The sequence below is a fragment of the Ochotona princeps genome, chromosome 1, assembly GCF_030435755.1.
Source record: "Ochotona princeps isolate mOchPri1 chromosome 1, mOchPri1.hap1, whole genome shotgun sequence".
Lineage (NCBI taxonomy): Eukaryota > Metazoa > Chordata > Mammalia > Lagomorpha > Ochotonidae > Ochotona > Ochotona princeps.
The window spans coordinates 160,576,686-160,594,589 of NC_080832.1; the positions used below are offsets into that span (position 1 = coordinate 160,576,686).

At 41.3% G+C, this 17,904-nt stretch overlaps 1 long non-coding RNA gene and 1 other non-coding gene across 2 annotated transcripts in view; one reads left to right on the top strand and one right to left on the bottom strand.

Moving 5' to 3' along the window:
• Positions 1 to 17,904, bottom strand: part of LOC131481896 (uncharacterized) — a 158,918-nt gene that overhangs the window by 28,121 nt on the left and 112,893 nt on the right. The gene's annotated exons all lie outside the window — the stretch shown is intronic.
• Positions 3,241 to 3,347, top strand: LOC118758359 (U6 spliceosomal RNA). The gene has a single exon (XR_004995657.2). It is a non-coding gene; the product is annotated as a U6 spliceosomal RNA (small nuclear RNA).

The following is a 17,904-nucleotide window of genomic DNA, read 5'->3' on the forward strand; positions in this document are numbered from 1 at the left end:
GGAGGGGCAGAACTGGCGGAGGGGGATTAAGGGGCTGGTTCCCTCGCCGGACAGCTACTCCCAATGGAGAGCGTGGGCTGGGATAGAGACAGACTAGACTATGCAAGGCTACAACGCCTGTGCACTGCATGTGGACTAGATCAGGGAAAAGCCAGGCTGGGCTGATTATTCCTGCTGGTGCAAGCATAAATTAGAGTGGGTGAGGGATGTTTGGACATAGCCGCAGAAGCTGGCACTGGGGACCAATTCTGTCAAGTCAAATCACAGAACCACCTAAAGAGTGCATAAACCGGGACAGAGAGATCTGGGAGGGAAAAAGTGGGTTCCCCCTTCTTGGGTCACTATTCCCGTGGGAGGGCATGAAGACTGGGACGGGGGCTGGGATGGCTAGATAGAGAGGCACTCAACAACACCCGTGAGGGCTGGATGGTTGAGTTGGTTAGATAGAACTAAGCTTTAATACCCATTGACACGTACAAGAGTCAAACGGGATGGGGGACAGACTGGTCTTCTGCTACACATACTGGCAAACCAGGCTAGGGGGCGGGCCTGGTGGGGGTTATTGTGGGTCACCCCGACTAGGCTGCAGCTCCCACTGGTTTGTGTGAGGGCCGAGTACGTGCTGGGCAGAACCAGACTGGACTGCAACACCCATTGGCTCCAGTGCAACTCGGGACTGAAAACAGAACCAACCCAGCAATTGCAACCACCAGCTGATCGTGGTGATGGACTGTGCCGGGCCCTGTGCTTGCTAGAGCATACAAGAAACTAGTCTGGGAATACCTCAAAGTTTCTTTGGAGATCTCCCTAATCGAACTGCTGGACTCAGAACTCTAATCAAGAAAAGACAGAAGACAGAGCAGATCAATCATTCATCTCAGCTATATGTTGGCAGCGATATATGGGGCAAACAGAGACTTTATGATGGACCATATCAATCAGTGGACGACCTCATCGAGCGAACCTGGCAGCGATTTATAACCGGAGAACTATTAACACCACTCGAGCACATATCTCAGAGCATGCCCCACATCCGGGACTCGGGGTGGGCGGGAAACTGGGTGGGGCTTCCCCCTCAATATCCCCCTTTACCTCAGATACAAGATGGAAACAATGTGGACATAATAGTATTACCCACTTCCCTATCCCCCTGAACCTTTTTTTTTCTTTCTTTCTTTTCTTTTTCTTTCTTTAACTGTAATTAACTATGTAAAGATTGTCAACAACACAATAAAATAGATTATAAAAAAAAAAAAAAAAAAAAAAAAAAAAAAAAGATTTCAGCTGTAGTATTCATAGACATTAAACACCTTGCTACAAACTGAACTTCTTCTTTTACATCTAATAAAAACCTCCATCACTATATTGCTTATAGATGCACCTTTACTTCTTTCTAAGAAACCCCTTATCTCCGGGTCGCCTTTCAAGCTTGGTTTTCCCAACAGCCATTGGTTCACTGACCACACTTCGTCGATCCTCACAGTGGCCACATCGCTTTACCCTTTCTGCTAGCCAGATCTTACAGATACTTCTACTGTAAACTTCTCTTTTGAGCCAGTCACACCCTCAGTTCTTTTAACTTTCCTGGAAGAATCGTGTTATTTTGGTTCCCTGGTTTTTCATAGAGACAACTTGAGTGAACCTCTGCTTTTCCTTATTGCTCTAGAGATACCTACCAAATTCTTTCCAGAATAATTTACTAGCATAGCTTACTCTTCCCCACTCCCACTCAGGAATTTAGGTCACTAAGTGTGTGTTCCTCATCTTATTTATTGCCTCTAATCCATGTTTTAGACCTCTGAGCGTCACATTAAGAACCCTAATGATAAACATTATGAATTGCCACAGAGGCCCTCTGACACCAAATCCTCCAAGAGTGATATTTGATATTTCAGAGTCTGAGGGGACCTGTCAGATGACCCTTTGCAACAGAGGAAGTGGGAAGAAGTCTCGCCAGTCTCGTGAAGACTTCTATGACCGAGCATGGAGGGAAACAAAAAGGGGCACAGACTCAGAGGAAAAGCAGGGAATCTGATAGGATGTTGTGGACAAAAAGATCCATCTCACTGTGAGCTTCTTGTATCAATGACCAAGTCTCAGTTCCACTTACAGTCACAGCTATATTTAAGACTACCAGAACCAGATGCAACTCCAGGGAAAACTGAGTGTACAGAAATGCCATGCTAATCGACACTGAAGTTGGGACTTAAAATGAAACGAGACTGAGTTGTGCAATATGAATAAAAGGATTTGAGCTGATGATGAGCTATACTCAAGAGAGAAATGGAACTTTATCAAGGAACAGCATGGTTATGCATAATATAAACCATTCCAATAAAATATTGATTAGATAAGGACTCTTCATGACATCCTAAATCTCTTAATCTTTCCTTTCCTCTCTCTAATAAGGTTATATATCCATATTTCACATATAAACAATTGCTTCACTCAACAAATATTCATTTGTGCATTATATTAGATACTGCAAGACATTGAAAGAAAGTAATAATATACAGTTTCCTCCCTCAAGTGATTCATAATCTAACTGGCTAGACAAACCAGATGATTAATGCAGTATATTGATTTATACAACACATGTTTTAAGAATGATAAAAATTTCATCAATTTAGACATAAGGTTGAGTGGACTGGAAATCATCAAGGAAAGGGTTACAGAGTGGTGTTTCTCAAAGAGCAAATGAACACTCATTTATGCTCATAAATTTTTTTAAAGATTTATTTTTATTACAAAGTCAGATATACAGAGAGAGGAGGAGAGACAGAGAGGAAGATCTGTCCGATGATTCACTCCCCAAGTGAGCCGCAATGGGCCGATGCACGCCGATCTGAAGCCGGGAACCAGGAACCTCTTCCAGGTCTCCCACGCGGGTGCAGGGTCCCAAGGCATTGGGCCGTCCTCGACTGCTTTCCCAGGCCACAAGCAGGGAGCTGGATGGGAAGTGGAGCTGCCAGGATTAGAACCGGCGCCCATATGGGATCCTGGGGCGTCCAAGGCGAGGACTTTAGCCACTAGGCCACGCTGCGGGGCCCGATGCTCATAAATTGTTTTAGGACGTTACAATGAGGACTCGCTGGGCAGGACAGGATGGGCCAGATAAGCAGAGAGGAGCACTGGTCAGTGTTGGGAACTCACAGGCCCAAAGGGAATCAGCAAGGGTCCAGCCAGTCTGGGTTTGCCAGAGGGACTTGTGGAAAGATTCTATTGAAAACATGTATTTTTGTGCTTGCTTCAGTAGTACACATACTAAAATTGGGACGATACAGAGAAGATCAGCATGGCCCCTGCACAAGGATGACATGCAAATTCATAAAGCGTTCCATATTTTTTAATGGGATGCTGGACTGCCTCACATCGTCTGTACCAACAATGTCGGGGTGCACTTAACTAAGAGACTAATAGAATTATGATTCCTTAGGAAGGACTACACTATTGTAAAATGGGGAAAATCTGTCGGGGGTGCGAGTTTGGGGAGGGGGAATCCCAGACTAAGCAAAATTGTACTACATAATTCAGAATTCAAAATAAAAATATGTTAAAAAAGAAAATTTGTATTTTTTTTCTATGTGAAAGCTGGATCCTATTTGAAATTCTTGCGCACCTGAACTTTATCGGTCCATTGGAATCCATGGCCTTCTACCTTTGCTGTTAGAATTTCTGAAATCGCCTCTTCTACACCACCTCGCAATCCAGATAAAGTCAACTTCACACTCAGTCACATTCATGGGAATCTCTAAGGGTCCAGACCTGGAAGCCTGTCACCATGACACACCCCACTCTGAATACACTAGCAGTTTTCACAACCATAACCCCTGATGCATAGCCACAAAATGCCTCAAAACCCTCCTCCATTATTCCTCTCCTCCTTGGAAACCTGTGATTAGTTAGGGAACTAGCAGGGTCAGGATAGGGCAGCACGAAGCCACTGCTAACGGGCACGGGCACGACAGCCCAGGTGAAACACTTGTTGATTGGTCTTTGTTGGTTCCCTAGCTGCCCGATGATGGGTACTGCTCTCAGCAGAACAGAATGACTTGAATCTGGAGGGAGAAGAGGATGTTCCTTTTGCTATGGGCGCAACTGGAAGATGTTTCTGTGACTGTACATGAATCTGAATTAGAACAAAAAGAAAAAGAAGAGACAACCACCAGGCCCTGCAGTAATTTTTTCTCAAAACATCAAGGAATCAACCAGCACAGGAAGCTAGCAGTTAACTCAGAATGCCCAGAGGAAAGCCAGGAGAGAAAAATGAGGGGCTAACATTGTGGAGCAATAGCTGCAGCTGTCACTGGCAGTGCCAGTAGCCCGCGTCCAGCTCTGGGCAGGCGGGGAGCTGTGTAAACGTGTGGACTGATTCCTGACTGCTCCACTTCTGATCCAGCTCCCTGCTAATGAAGCTATGGAAGCACTCAGTGGCTGATGGCCCAAATCTTTGGGTCTCTGCTACCCATGTGGGAGTCTCAGACAAAATTCCTGGCTCCTATCTTTGCCTGGGTCCAGATATAGCTGTCAGTTCCATTTGGAGAGTGGACAGAAGTTCTTTGATTCGCCCTCTCTACTTTTCAAGTAAATAAATTAAAAAATGAAGATCTTAAGAGAGAGCATGAAGAAGCAATCATAGGAGAACAACAACAAAATAATAGACCCAATCCACAAATTTTTATCAGCCCTACTATGTGTGAGTCCACGACAAGGTTTCAAAACAGACAGTGTGGGGAAGCAAACCCTGACAAACAGCAACAAGGCTTTTGGATCTGTTTTCTGATAGCTGGCCTCATGCTCAATCAATTCTTGCCATAAACAAGCGGCCTCTTCACTGATGTCCTTGACAGTCCCATCTTGTCACCAAGACATTAACAGACCCTTTTCCTGGAGGTGTAAGTGGTCTCAAACCGCAGGTGAGGGAAATGTTTGTGCCGCTTGGTCCCTGTCTCCCCTTTACCGGAGTTTCTGCATCGGAAGAATCACATCCGCCTCCTTCCTCCAGACACTACGGCAACATTTTCAAACTGTTTGTGGCAAGTACTTTATCTGGTCTACCCGATCCTTTTTGTAGATGTGATCAATTATTTCAGACAAACAACTGCACTGCCAACTTTCCAGAATTCCTAGAACGATGTTAACTGCTAGCGTGGGGCTTCTATTCAGTATGAACATAAAGGTTATTATATGCTAATTGCTTGTGATTGTTACTACATTGAGATTTATTTCAAGAGATTGTTAAAATGAGTTAAGTGACTTCATTCTGGTTTTCCTGATGGATTCTATTATTAGGACTGTGAAGCCTGAGGCCTTTTGGCCTTACTGAACATCTTGAACAATTTTTTAAACAGTTTGGGTTTGGCAAGACCCATTTTGCCAAGAACATAACCCCCTTAATTTTTAAGAAACCATGTGCATTTTGAGGAAAATGTGACCCATGTGTTCCTAATTCCTCCGTACTAAACACATCAAAATGTCTTGCAAGAACAGCTTGGTTTCCAAGGAGCCTTATGAGTCTTCCTTATAAGATCTTTAAAGTTATTTTTCTTTTAAAACAGGAAGTTATTCCTGCCAAGGATAAAGTTAGACACCAACTGCTTCAAGAATGTCATGAACTAAGTGAACATATTTACGCTTCTCTGGAATTTATTTACCAAATCAAGTAATAGCAAAGTGCACACACACACACATAGACAACAGGGCCACCTGAGAATCAGATCATGAAATCAGAAATTAGAAAACTTTCTGCATGCAGAGACACTGAAATACTTGGTCATACATGTGTTGCTTGGTTTAGAGCACCTACGTCAGAGTGGTTTATGCAGAATAAGGGTGATTTTTGCTTTTAGTTCCAGAGAAAATAATCCAGATCTTTCCTGAATATCTGTTTTCACCATATTACAAATGCACTTTACCCAGAGGATTTGGAAATTTTAAGTCTGATAACTTTCACCTTAATATTTCCATCTCTAATCCCAAATGTAGGAACCAGAGAATAATGAGAGGATATCTAAATTTTTTGTATAAATGTGTATAAAATGTGTGTGATCCTGCTTATTTTGGGTCCACAACCAAGTATCCATAGCTTGCCCAATTACACTCGAGGAAAGTTTAGATCATTAAGTTCTTATACACCTAAAAGCCAGCATGTTCCTCTAAGTCCCCAGTGGAGAGAATAACTAAGCCACCTCCCAGCTTCCGCTAGTCTTGTGCACAGTTTGATTTCTCTCTGTTCCATCTCATTTCAAATATCAGATTACAAGAGAAAAGGAAGAGCTGGCACAAGGATTTATGTGGCTCATTTTCCCTCTTGCAAGCAGCAGCATCTCATATGGGCACCAGCTCATGTCCCAGCTGCACCACTTCCCATCTAGCTCTCCACCTGTGGCCTGGGAAAGCAGTGGAAGATGGCCCAAGGCTTTGGCAGCCTGCACCCACGAGGGATATCTGGAAAAACCTCCTAGCTCCTCGCTGCAGACCAGCCTAGCTCCAGCGGTGGCCTTTGGGAGTGAACCAGTAGATGGAAGATCTTCTCTGTCTCTCCTTCTCGCTGTAAATCTACCTTTCCAATAGAGAGAGAGAGAGAGAGAGAGAGAGAGAGAGAAGGAGATAATTTTTCAAATACTCTCAACAGTAACGATTCACATTTTTGCTTTTCTAGTCCCAATATCTCTTAAGATAATTGCATTTTGGTCGATTTTGGAGGCAAATAACTCCATTCCCACTCTAGAATCAGTTTACTTTTAAAAATGATTTATTTATTTTACTTGAACGTCAGAGAAATAATGAGTAAGAGACATTTATTCCACCTACTGGTTCATCCCCATCTACCCCCCAAAATGGCCGCCATGGCTAGAGCCAGTCTGAATTTAGCAGCCAGGAACTGTTCCTGGAATTCCCTTGTTGGTGCAAATTCCTAAGGCCTGAGACCATCTTCCACTGCTTTCCTAGGCCAGTAGCGGGGAGAAAGATTTGAAGGAAAGCAGTCAGGATATGAACCTGTTGCTCATATGGGATGCCAGCACCACAAGCGGCAGATTAGCCTGATATACCACCATACCCTCTATTATATCTATAGCTTCTGTCTGTGAGCCAATCCAATATGGTGCACCCATTAGCTAACACAACAAATCTATTCAAAAGAGAAAAAATTCTAATTTGTAAGTAGCCCTATGGTTAATACTCAGTAATATGGAAAAATGTATCATCTGGCTCTGTTGGAAGTATACTTTCATAAACTAATGTTTTTATCATATTATTTTGAAATACATAAACAGGAATCAAGTGAGGGAAATAAATGAAACATTTTTAAGTTTAATGCCTAGACACATGTGGTATGAACCAATTCTTATATACGAACGATATGTCCTTTGCAGTTGATAATAAAGACACAGAACGCTTCCTTTGTCACATTCCTTTAAACATTTAGTTTTTTTTTTTTTTAAAGATTTATTATTATTGGAAAGCCGGATATACAGAGAGGAGGAGAGACAGAGAGGAAGATCTTCCATCCGATGTTTCACTCCCCAAGTGAGCCGCAACGGGCCAGTGCACGCTGATCCGAAGCCGGGAACCAGGAACCTCTTGCAGGTCTCCCACGCGGGTGCAGGGTCCCAAAGCTTTGGGCCGTCCTCAACTGCTTTCCCAGGCCACAAGCAGGGAGCTGAATGGAAAGTGGAGCTGCCATATGGGATTAGAACCGGCGCCCATATGGGATCCCGGGGCGTCCAAGGCGAGGACTTTAGCCACTAGGCCATGCCGCGGGGCCCTAAACATTTAGTTTTAAATTTCTGTTCACACGGAGTAGTGGCACATTCCTTGTGCATACAATGGGATGGTCCTATGCTTGCCTGATCAAATCCGACGAGCCACATCTCCATTTCCCTTCGCCAACCATGCTTGGTGTCTGGCCCCCACCCGTTCACGAGCCATGCTGTAGTCACAGTGAATTGGACTGTTCACACTGTGCTGTACAGCATAACAACATTTCCTCTGTCTGGTTGTATTCTGGTGGTTGTTCCTCTCCTTTCCACTGCAGCTCTTCATGACCTTTCCCAGCACCTAGTAACCATTCTACATTGAGAATGCCCATGTTTTTAGCTTCCATCTATGAATAGAAACAATATATATGCCTTTTTGTTTCTGGTTTATCTCATATAACAGAATGACCTAAAGTTACATCATTTCACTAAAAATGTTGGGATCGCATTTTTAAAAATATTTATGTATTTAACGGGCAGCTCGGTAGAAACAAAGAGGAGCAGAGACAGAGAGCCTCAATCTGCTGGTTCACTCCTCAAATGACCACAAACTTGGAGACTTTCTCGGGGTCTCCCACACAAGCGGCGGGGCCAGCCCACCTGTGGGTCACCTTGTGCTGTGTTGTCAGGTCTATCAGCAAAGCTGGATCTAAGCAGAGTAGCTGGGACTTCAGAGGGGACGCCATCTTCTCAAGGGGCAGTTTAACTCGCTGCACCCCAGCATCAGCCCCGAGATTATGAATGAATCATCTCCTGTTGTTTCTATACGCACTCCTTTACCTAGTTATCACTGGCAGCCGCTAGTTCTCCATCTTAACCAAGGTGACAATTGCAGCAATTGAGGTGGGTGTACAGGGATTTCTTTGCTATGCTGATTTCATTTTCTTTGAACTCATACCAAAGGTGAACTTGCCGCATCCTCAAGTAGTTCTATGTTTAGCTTTCCGAGGAATCTCTATGTTTTTCTATACAACAACTGTTATAATTTACATATTCATCAGTAGTAGATGAAAGTTCTTTTTCTCAACATTCTTAACAGCATTTGTTGTTATATTCCTTTCCGATGTAACAATTCTAACTGGGGAAATATGATATCACATTACAATTTTAACGTGCATTTCCAACATAGGTAAATATTGAGCACTTTTTTGTCTATTTGAATATATTGTGTAATGAACTGTTCACTTGTACTTTCTGCCCCATTTTAGTAGACTTATTTGGAGTTCTGTTGTTAAACTTTTTGTCTTCCACAATATATTTTTGTAGGTATGGGGACTCATCCCTCCATCTCTCCTTCCTCCTTCTCTAACTTCCCCTCTCGCAATTTTTTCTTCATGTTATCACAATAAAATACTCGTTAGCACAAGTTACAAGTTTAATGTTCTGATATTTAAATGAATCATGACAATAAGTACAAGCAAAGGTAGAAAAATCTAGTGTAATATTTAGAAGATATATTTAAAATGTTGTGGCTGTTAATTTCTCATCAGCTGAACAATTTGCAGAATTTCTCTTGTATTCTGTTGGATATCTTTTCTCTCTGTCCATCATTTCCTGTCCTGTACAAGAGCTTCTTTGCTTGCTATAATCTCACTTTTTCCTCCACTAGGCTAACACTGCTTGCCCCAACTTCATCAATATGTATTGCACGTATGGACTGAAATGTCACACTGCAGCTTATGAAGACGCATAATTTTTGCTGATAAAAATTTAAATTGTAATATTTCAAAAGTTATCTAAGAAAACCAACAAATTTCTAACTTCAATTTCTGTCTTTTGCATGTCTCAAATTGTTTCTTTTAAAAATATCCAGGTAATTTACCATCAAATTCAGCCTCTGAAGGAATTAAAGATGAATGTGTCAAGGAAGGTTGTGATAGAAAGGCTGAAAGAGAATATACCTATTAATGCCACATTTTTCTAATTGCTGGAATATGTTTGAAATTCAGATATATTCATCTACGATGTGTGAACTGAACTACCTTATGTTTGAATCATCCATAGCAATTTTAAAAGTGAAAGTTACCATCATTTAAAAGGTTCACATTTGTAAGGATGTACTCCAAATGGTCACAATTAAGTAAGCTTATTTGACTGTAACTCGGATACGTTGGATCAACATTTCCTTTCTTCCTATTTAACAACACTCTTCCATACCAGACTCCAGATTCCATCCTTTCTATAATTTTTGAACACATTTTTTAAAGATTTATTTTTTATCGCAAAGTCATATTTACAGAGAGAAGGAGAAAAAGAGAAAGATCTTCCATCTTCTGGTTCACTCCCGAGTGAGCTGATCCCAAGCCAGGAGCCAAGAGCTTCTTCCTGGTCTCCCACATGGGTGCAGGGTCCCAAGGTCTTGGGCTGTCCTCAACTGCTTTCCCAGGCCACAAGCAGGGAGCTGGAAAGGAAGTGGAACAGCTGGGATACAAACCGGTGCCCATATGGGATCCCAGTGTATGCAAGGCAAAAATTTAGCCACTAGGCTATCGCACTGGGCCCAACAATTTCATTCTTACAGTGAGGTCTGTCTGATATGTGGTAACAGTAATAGCACAAAATGAGCTTTATTCTTTTTATGAATTGTGAGTAAACAACAGAAGTCATGGAGGAGCAAATTGTTTACCCATGTGAAGTGAATGAGTTTTTCCAGAAGAGCAGGATTGAGTGCCCTCAAGGAGGCAATTTATTCAATGGAGCTGGCACTGTGTGTTATTCCACTGGTCTGCACATAGCAAAGGCATCATCATTAGCAAGTCACTTTAGGGCACTAGGCTTGTGCACCAGAGATTATGTAAAGTTTATTCATACATGCACTCACTCAGTCATCCCAAGGGATGGCACAAACATGACAACACCTGCTAGGTCATTCTGCAGAAGAGGCACATCTGCATAGAGAGGAGGAAAGACGTATTCTAGAATCAGGCAGCTACACAGCGTGATGTCCACACTCCCCTTAAATTCTGAGATAAGATTGATTCACTCTCTTCTCAGAGTGTGAACTTGCATGTTCCAACTCATACTAAAGATGGTTTTGTTTCAATAATGCATCTCCCTTCCTCATTCCACACATGTACCTCCTATTAAACTGAGATCTACCTCAAATAAATACCTCCTATTAAGATGAGATTTTATGAGTGCCAGGCATTGTACTCTAGTGCCTAAAGTCCTCATCTGGCATGCACTGGGATCCCATATGGGTGCTGGTTCTAATCCTGGCAGCCCTGCTTCCCATCCAGCTACCTGTCTGTGGCCTGGGAAGGCAGTGGAGGACAGCCCAAAGCCTTGGGAATCTGCAATACTCATGGGAGACCCAGAAGAGGCTCCTGGCTACGGATGGGCGCAGCTCTGACCGTTGTAGCCACTTGGGGAGTGAATCATTGAACAGAAGATCTTCCGCTCTGTCTCTCCTCCTCTCTGTATATCTGACTTTGCAATAAAAATAAATAATTGTTTTAAAAAAGAGATTTTATGAAATATTCTATTCCCTGTCTCCCCAAAACACGTGAGAAACCAGGTCAATGCAAGAGGTAGATGAAATCAGTATTCCGTTTCTCACTTCCTCTGTTACCCACGCAGATACACCTGACGACTTGCTCATCTGGGAGGCAGGTATTCCAGAGGTTCTTGTGTACGGGGAGAGAAAAGGCAAAGCAGAGATGCAAAGTGAATCTTGGTTATAACCTTTTTAAAACATGTCAATCTCTTTTGGGAATCAGACCAATTTATACATAACAAGTATTTTGAAAAGAAATGGGTCAAAACTAGGATCCCTTAGATGTAAAATTTAAGCCTGATTTACTTCTGACAAAATTCAAAATTACAGACAAAATGGAGGAATGCACTGGAAGCAGATTAGCCACACGAACACACAGTTCATGGCTTTGTGTTCCTCATGCATGGATTTGAGATTTCAGGCAGCCAATCTTCAAAGTTCTATCCTCTGCAATCAATCAAAGAACTCTCTAGCTATTCTTAGTCATACAAACGCTCCCCAAATATCAACTCATTGGTTTCATTTTGTTGGCTGCAGTGACAAGAAGTGACTAGGCTCTTAGTAGGTGCAAAACTGTGCGTACACACGTGTTTTCCTCTTCTTACCCCTCAGCAGCTAACACTGTGTACGCAGTGGATAACTAACCAGGTACTTTAAAAATTTTACTTTTGACCATTAAAGTTACCCAAGGAGGCTTTATAAACCTCATTTTACAAAAGAGGGCATTCCCAAGAGGTCAAGGAAATCATCTACACCATCTACACTTACCCTGCTGGACGTGAGGAAATTAGTGGCTAGACTGGTGCATTTGGCAGTAAGTCTACGCTCTTTCCACTTAAGCACACTCCCCTCCTGAGCCACTCCTTAAACCAGTCCAACCCAGTTATGTATGATGCTATGGAGACTCCTGTAGACAATCATGGAGAAAAAAACGCTTTTCCGCTTACTGTGTCACTTTGGCTCATCCATCCCAAAGGTTGCCCGGTCTTGGGATTTGTTTGTCATTAATTCAAATTCTTCCTCATTTGTGTCATGGGAATATCCTGTTAATGTCAGAACTTAACAACTGCCTTCTTAAAGATAGTACTTGTAGGACATAAACATTGTTTTACTTCGTTTTCTTTCTTCTGTGTTCAAAAGGAGACTATCACAAATTAAATGACTAATGTTTAATAATTTTCTAAGCCTGACCTTTATATTTCTAGCTGCTATGTACACAGATGCATAACAATTGTCATATCCAGATTCATCGTACATCTATAATTAAAATATTTTCCAAGGATTGTGCAATTGGGCCTGTATAAATTACCTCACAAGAAACCTAGGAGATAGAAATAGAAATAAAACAAGTTTTGGAGCGGTAGATATACTCAAAGTTGTAAAGCTGTCAAAACAAACTTTTAAAATAGCCATAACTCTCATATCCATACAAACTAATTGTCTCTTTTAGCAATCGCTTATCATATGAATCATTATTTTTGCTCCTGTGATATGGCAATTTATTCTGATCATTCTTGGAAGTATACTCACCGCGGTATAGATAATGGCATTCCCTAGAATGAAGGAGCATCCCAGAATACACTGCACTGTTTTTACAGCTGTAGGGGCTGACAGGTGCCCCTTGGCTGGGAGGCTGGCTTAAGCATTCCGGCACCAAGAGAACCAGGAGCCCGTGCCTCACAATGATTTTGAAGATTCTCTTAATGCTAGTCACCACCTTCTGCAGCCTTATGTCTTGATCACTTCTGGAGATCAAGAAATAATTATGTTTGGAAAGAAAGGCACCTAATACAATTTTCTAAACCTTTCTGATCTGTGAGATGGTTTTTCCTCTTTGCTGTGATGCACTGGAAGCCACAAGACACAGAAGAGAGGAAAGGGCAACCCATGCTCTCCCAGCTGTGAGTCTGCCAAGCACTTTGCAAAGAGGCACCTCTCTACTGCACTGCTTTTGCCACCAGCCACAAGAGCTGAAGCCCTTGTGTTGAATGCACCAGGATCCCATAGGGGCGCCAGTTCTAATCCCAGCAGCCACGTTTCCCATCCAGCTCCCTGCCTGTGGCCTGGGAAAGCAGTTGAGGACGGCCCAAGACCTTGTGACCCTGGGGACCCTGCACCCACGATGGAGACCTGGAAGAAGCTCCTGGCTTCGTATCGACTCAGCTCCAGTTGTTGCGGTCATGGGGAGTGAATCATTGGACAGAAGATCTTCCTCTGTTTCTCCTCCTCTCTGTATATCTGACTTTGCAATAAAAATAAATAAAATCTTTTAAAAAGTGGGCTGAAGTAGAGTTTTCTAGGTCTACATCACTTGTTTCTTGCTGTAAGCAAGTGGGGGGTGTTAACAGAAACACATTTTTTGAGAGGAAAAGCTTGTTCTTGATCGCACACTACAGATACATAAAAATAATTGAACACACCCCCAAATTGAGACCAATCAAAATAGATTCTTTTGCCAGAGAAAGTTTAGCTGCAAACTTTTGATCAAAGAAATTCACGCACATGATGGTTTCATGTTATGTTCCTCCTTGAAAAGTTGCAACTTCTAAGCAACCTGCTTAGTTTGTGAGAATTGCAGCATAAGAACACATGACATTAATACAGATAAATGTAAGCCCATCCCTCACGGTCATCTTTTCTGCCTTCATTCTAAACTTTACGTCTGGCCTGGATTCTTAGAAGAGTTTCCTATCTGCTAATTCACTGGCTAATAAAATAAGTATTAACGGGTATCAGTGACTTCAAAAATGATGAAACTGGAGAATATGACTTGGCTTGATTTAAAAGTCCTTGTGACTTCCCTTTCTCACAGCAGTAGACCCAAATGTCACATTGTAGCTCCTGCATCCCTTCCAATACATTTCTGTGCCCTAACATTTCTGTGCCAGCTCTAACAGGCTGCTGTCCTCTTACTTCAAGCCATCAATACTCTAGTTTCATTCCACCGAAGTCCTCGACCATTTGTAAGAGCCGTGAGACCAGCCCTCTCTGAAGTCCGCTCACCTTCTCCACGTGTTGCAGACCCAGCTCCAATGTCATCTCGTCTGAAAAGCCTCTTATGAACCTCTCAGGCATAGTGATTCCAATTTTTGTCATTCAGCTCCAATTTCCTTATAATTCTATTAAATCTGCATGATAGCTGTTTCTCCAATGAGACTGAAAGTTCCTCCATCATGAGACCATTGCTCGTTTTCTTTCCAACTCCAGTGTGAGGCCAGCAATTTGTATAGCTCATTAGCTCAGAAATTATTTGAGTAATCAGTGACTAAAATAGGACAGTGCTGTGAGAATACATTATTTTTCTCTATTAATCATCAATGCCTAGATCAAAAATAAATAAGAGTAGAAAACTTTGGGCATTTCTAAATTCATATTATTTAAATACTTAAATATGTGTGAAAGGATAACAGGAAAGTTGAATTTATTTGAATTTTTTGAACTCTAAACAAAGATGAATTATCATATTCCAAATTCTAAGAATTATTTTTCCACTTAGTTGTTTTCATTTTCTTAAAGTTATTTTCATCGGTATTATTAGTTTCTAATAGCCTTAAACATAATAGGATTCCTCTTTCACTCTTCAGTGTTTCTTCTCCTCTCGACCCCGTTACCATTTTCTCCCATATTGTCACAGTAGTATAGCCCATTCGTAACAATTACAAGTTAACGACCTGCTTTGAGTGAATCCTGGCATTGTGGAATATACAAAGGTAGAAAATCCAGCATCCTTCTGTCAAGGCATATTTAACTGACTCCTTGAGAATCAAGAAAACAGATTCATATATTAATCAGGTGTGATGGTTTTGCTATTCATATAAGAAAATGTCATTTCAGGAAAGTCAGTTTGCACTTTCAGATTCATAAGAACATTTCAGGATTTGAATTGTTCCACTTATAACCTGGTAATTATGGTAGCAATTCATAGGCACTGATAATAATAGGAACTGGCTTACTCCATTGTACAATAATTTACTTTTCCTGCTACTGCTACTTCTGGGAAGTGGTTATTCATTTTGCTTCTGTTTCTGAATGGAAGCAATTGCTTGTAAAAAAAAAAAATGTTGATTATATCTGTACCCATCCACCTTGTGTTTGTCCCTGAAGTTACCACCTAAATTGAGGTTCTGTGATTGATATGGACTTTCCACCACCTGTGTTGTTAAACTGTGCCTTATTTAGACCAATAAATCTCCTGGATTCTGAACATTCTGATGGATGAATCCTACATTCTTTCTCTGAAAATGAATTTTTAAAAAAAAGCACCTTTCACAATATTCTAGTGAACAGAAAAAAAGTTCTCCGTATTTTCTCCTTGTCACATAAAAAAGGACTTGAAGTATTGTGGAAAAATATAACAAAATATTACAAAATCTTTTGGTTTCTTCCATTTCAGTCTAATCAAATTTTATCTCTTATCCCTTGTCCATTTATTTTTGTTTTTTGAAAATTTATTATGGTGTATCTTTAATTTCTTAAGACCATTTTTTTATTATTATTTACAGTGTTTATTGAAAGCAGTTCCAACAGCTCACAGGGTAAAATCAGGGCCATGTTGCTGCAATGTGGTTGCTTGATTTGGAATTTCAGCCAACAGCATGATGTAGTCTGTGTTTCCAAAGGTAAAATGGGTTCCATTCATTGCAACAGGTCCTTTTAGGGGCCCATCTGCCAACTCAGTTGTAGTAAAGCAGTTGACTTCAAAGTCTGGAATCATTTTTTGCTTTATCTTTTTGAGGCCAACTAGTTGCACTCTCATCTTGAAAACTCATCTTCTACCTGGATTTAATAGCTGAATCAGCACGCGTGTGGTCCAGGAGAGGGTTTCTTTGGGCCCCCCATGCTTGAGGACAGATGGGTGAACACATTACTTCAGAATGATGTTGTACAGTCACACTCCTTTTGGCCAGCATTTACGGAGCCCCTCCTTCTGTCAGAGCAGGTACCTGGTTGACCTCACAGTGCACACAAGTCTCAGAGCCAAAGAGGCAGTCCCTACCTGCAGGTGGCTGTGAGAACCAGTGATTCAAAAAGGATAAAAAACTAACGTTGGGTCTGTCTTGGTTTATATCTTTTATTGGTTACTTCTTGTGGATGTTGAATTTTTTATATTTTTAATTATTTGTGTAAGGGGAACTAATTTCACATATTTCACAAGACAGACTTAGGAACCCAGTAATACACCTTCCTGCCTGTGCTTTCCACACAACTCTCCTCGTTTCTTTCATTTTTCACAACAGCATGTGGTCAATCCTTTTCATAATCACTGCATAATCCTTGATTAAATTAAATTGATAAGAATTTAACCAGTGGCAAGCAAAAAAAAATGCTTCTGAAGACTATAGACAAATAAAAGTATCTATTTTTCTCTGTGTTTTAGTTACCACATGTCAGGGAAAACATGTGTTTTGGGAACTGGTTTATGTCACTAAGAATACTGGTTTCCAGTTGCACTGATTTTGCTGCAAAGACAGGATTCCATTCCTTTTCATGGCTGAGTAGTAGTCCACAGTGTTCTGTACTACGTTTTCTTTAGCCGGTCATCTGTTGATTTATTCAACTCTACAAACCTCAGGCTGTCTCAAACCTACTGGGGATTCCTTCGTCATCTTGAATGACCAAGATAACCCAAAATTCACCAAATGCAAGTTGCTGTTGCCTTCCTCAGTCCCTCTCATTTTCTCAAGCTTCTTCATCTTTTAATATACTCAACACAACCTAAATCCATAGCTAACACATAGGGTGATGCTCTCATACGCTAAATGTTTTGCACTAACTATCTAAGCATGTCATGACAGTAACATAAATGGCTTCTTCAAAGCTATTTAGTCTGCACAACTACAAGCCAAACATCCTTACACATACACACATGCAAAACAGAACCAACGGCTTTCAAATAACAATGAATCCTTGTTGAAATATTGAAAAGGGAAAGTTGTTTCTGGACTTTTAAAAAATCATCACATAAGCTTAGAATCAGACAGGAAACAGTCAGCGTGGATTCACTTATACCTTACTAGGTGGGACACAAAGATTAGTTACTCCTCACTAGGGTATTCAAGATTTCTCTGCACACCCCTCCTAAAACTGTTCTGCACCTCAGCTGTTGACATACGTCTTGTCAGAGTTATAAACCAGTCTAGACTACCCAAAAAAAAAAACCAGCCAGGTTCAGCAAAATTATGTTTCAATGCTATAAAATGCTAAATACTATAATGAAAACAGACAAGAGACAGCTGAAGAGTAATCTATAGCCATTTTAAGGTGTATAGACCCCAGTCGTAGATAAACTAAAATTGAAATGTCAATGAAGAAGTCACAGGATGTGGTTCAGAACTTGCATTGTTTTAACATATTGGTTACTCAATACTATGTCAATTAATTCCATAACATTATAAATTGTTACTGATGTAATGTTGGGGCTTTTAACTGATCGGGATGATACTCTGCCGGCTCTACCTTCAGACCAGAGATGGTCTCCCCAACAAACCGTTGAACTTATCTGGACAATAAGATGCTGGACTCTATGCTTGGTAAATGCTTGCAATGAAAGAATCTACACTGAACTTGAACTGTGGTAATGCAACAAGGTGGAGGAATCCACCATGGGGGGAGAGTTTGGGGAGGGGTGGGGGAAATTCCAGTACCTGT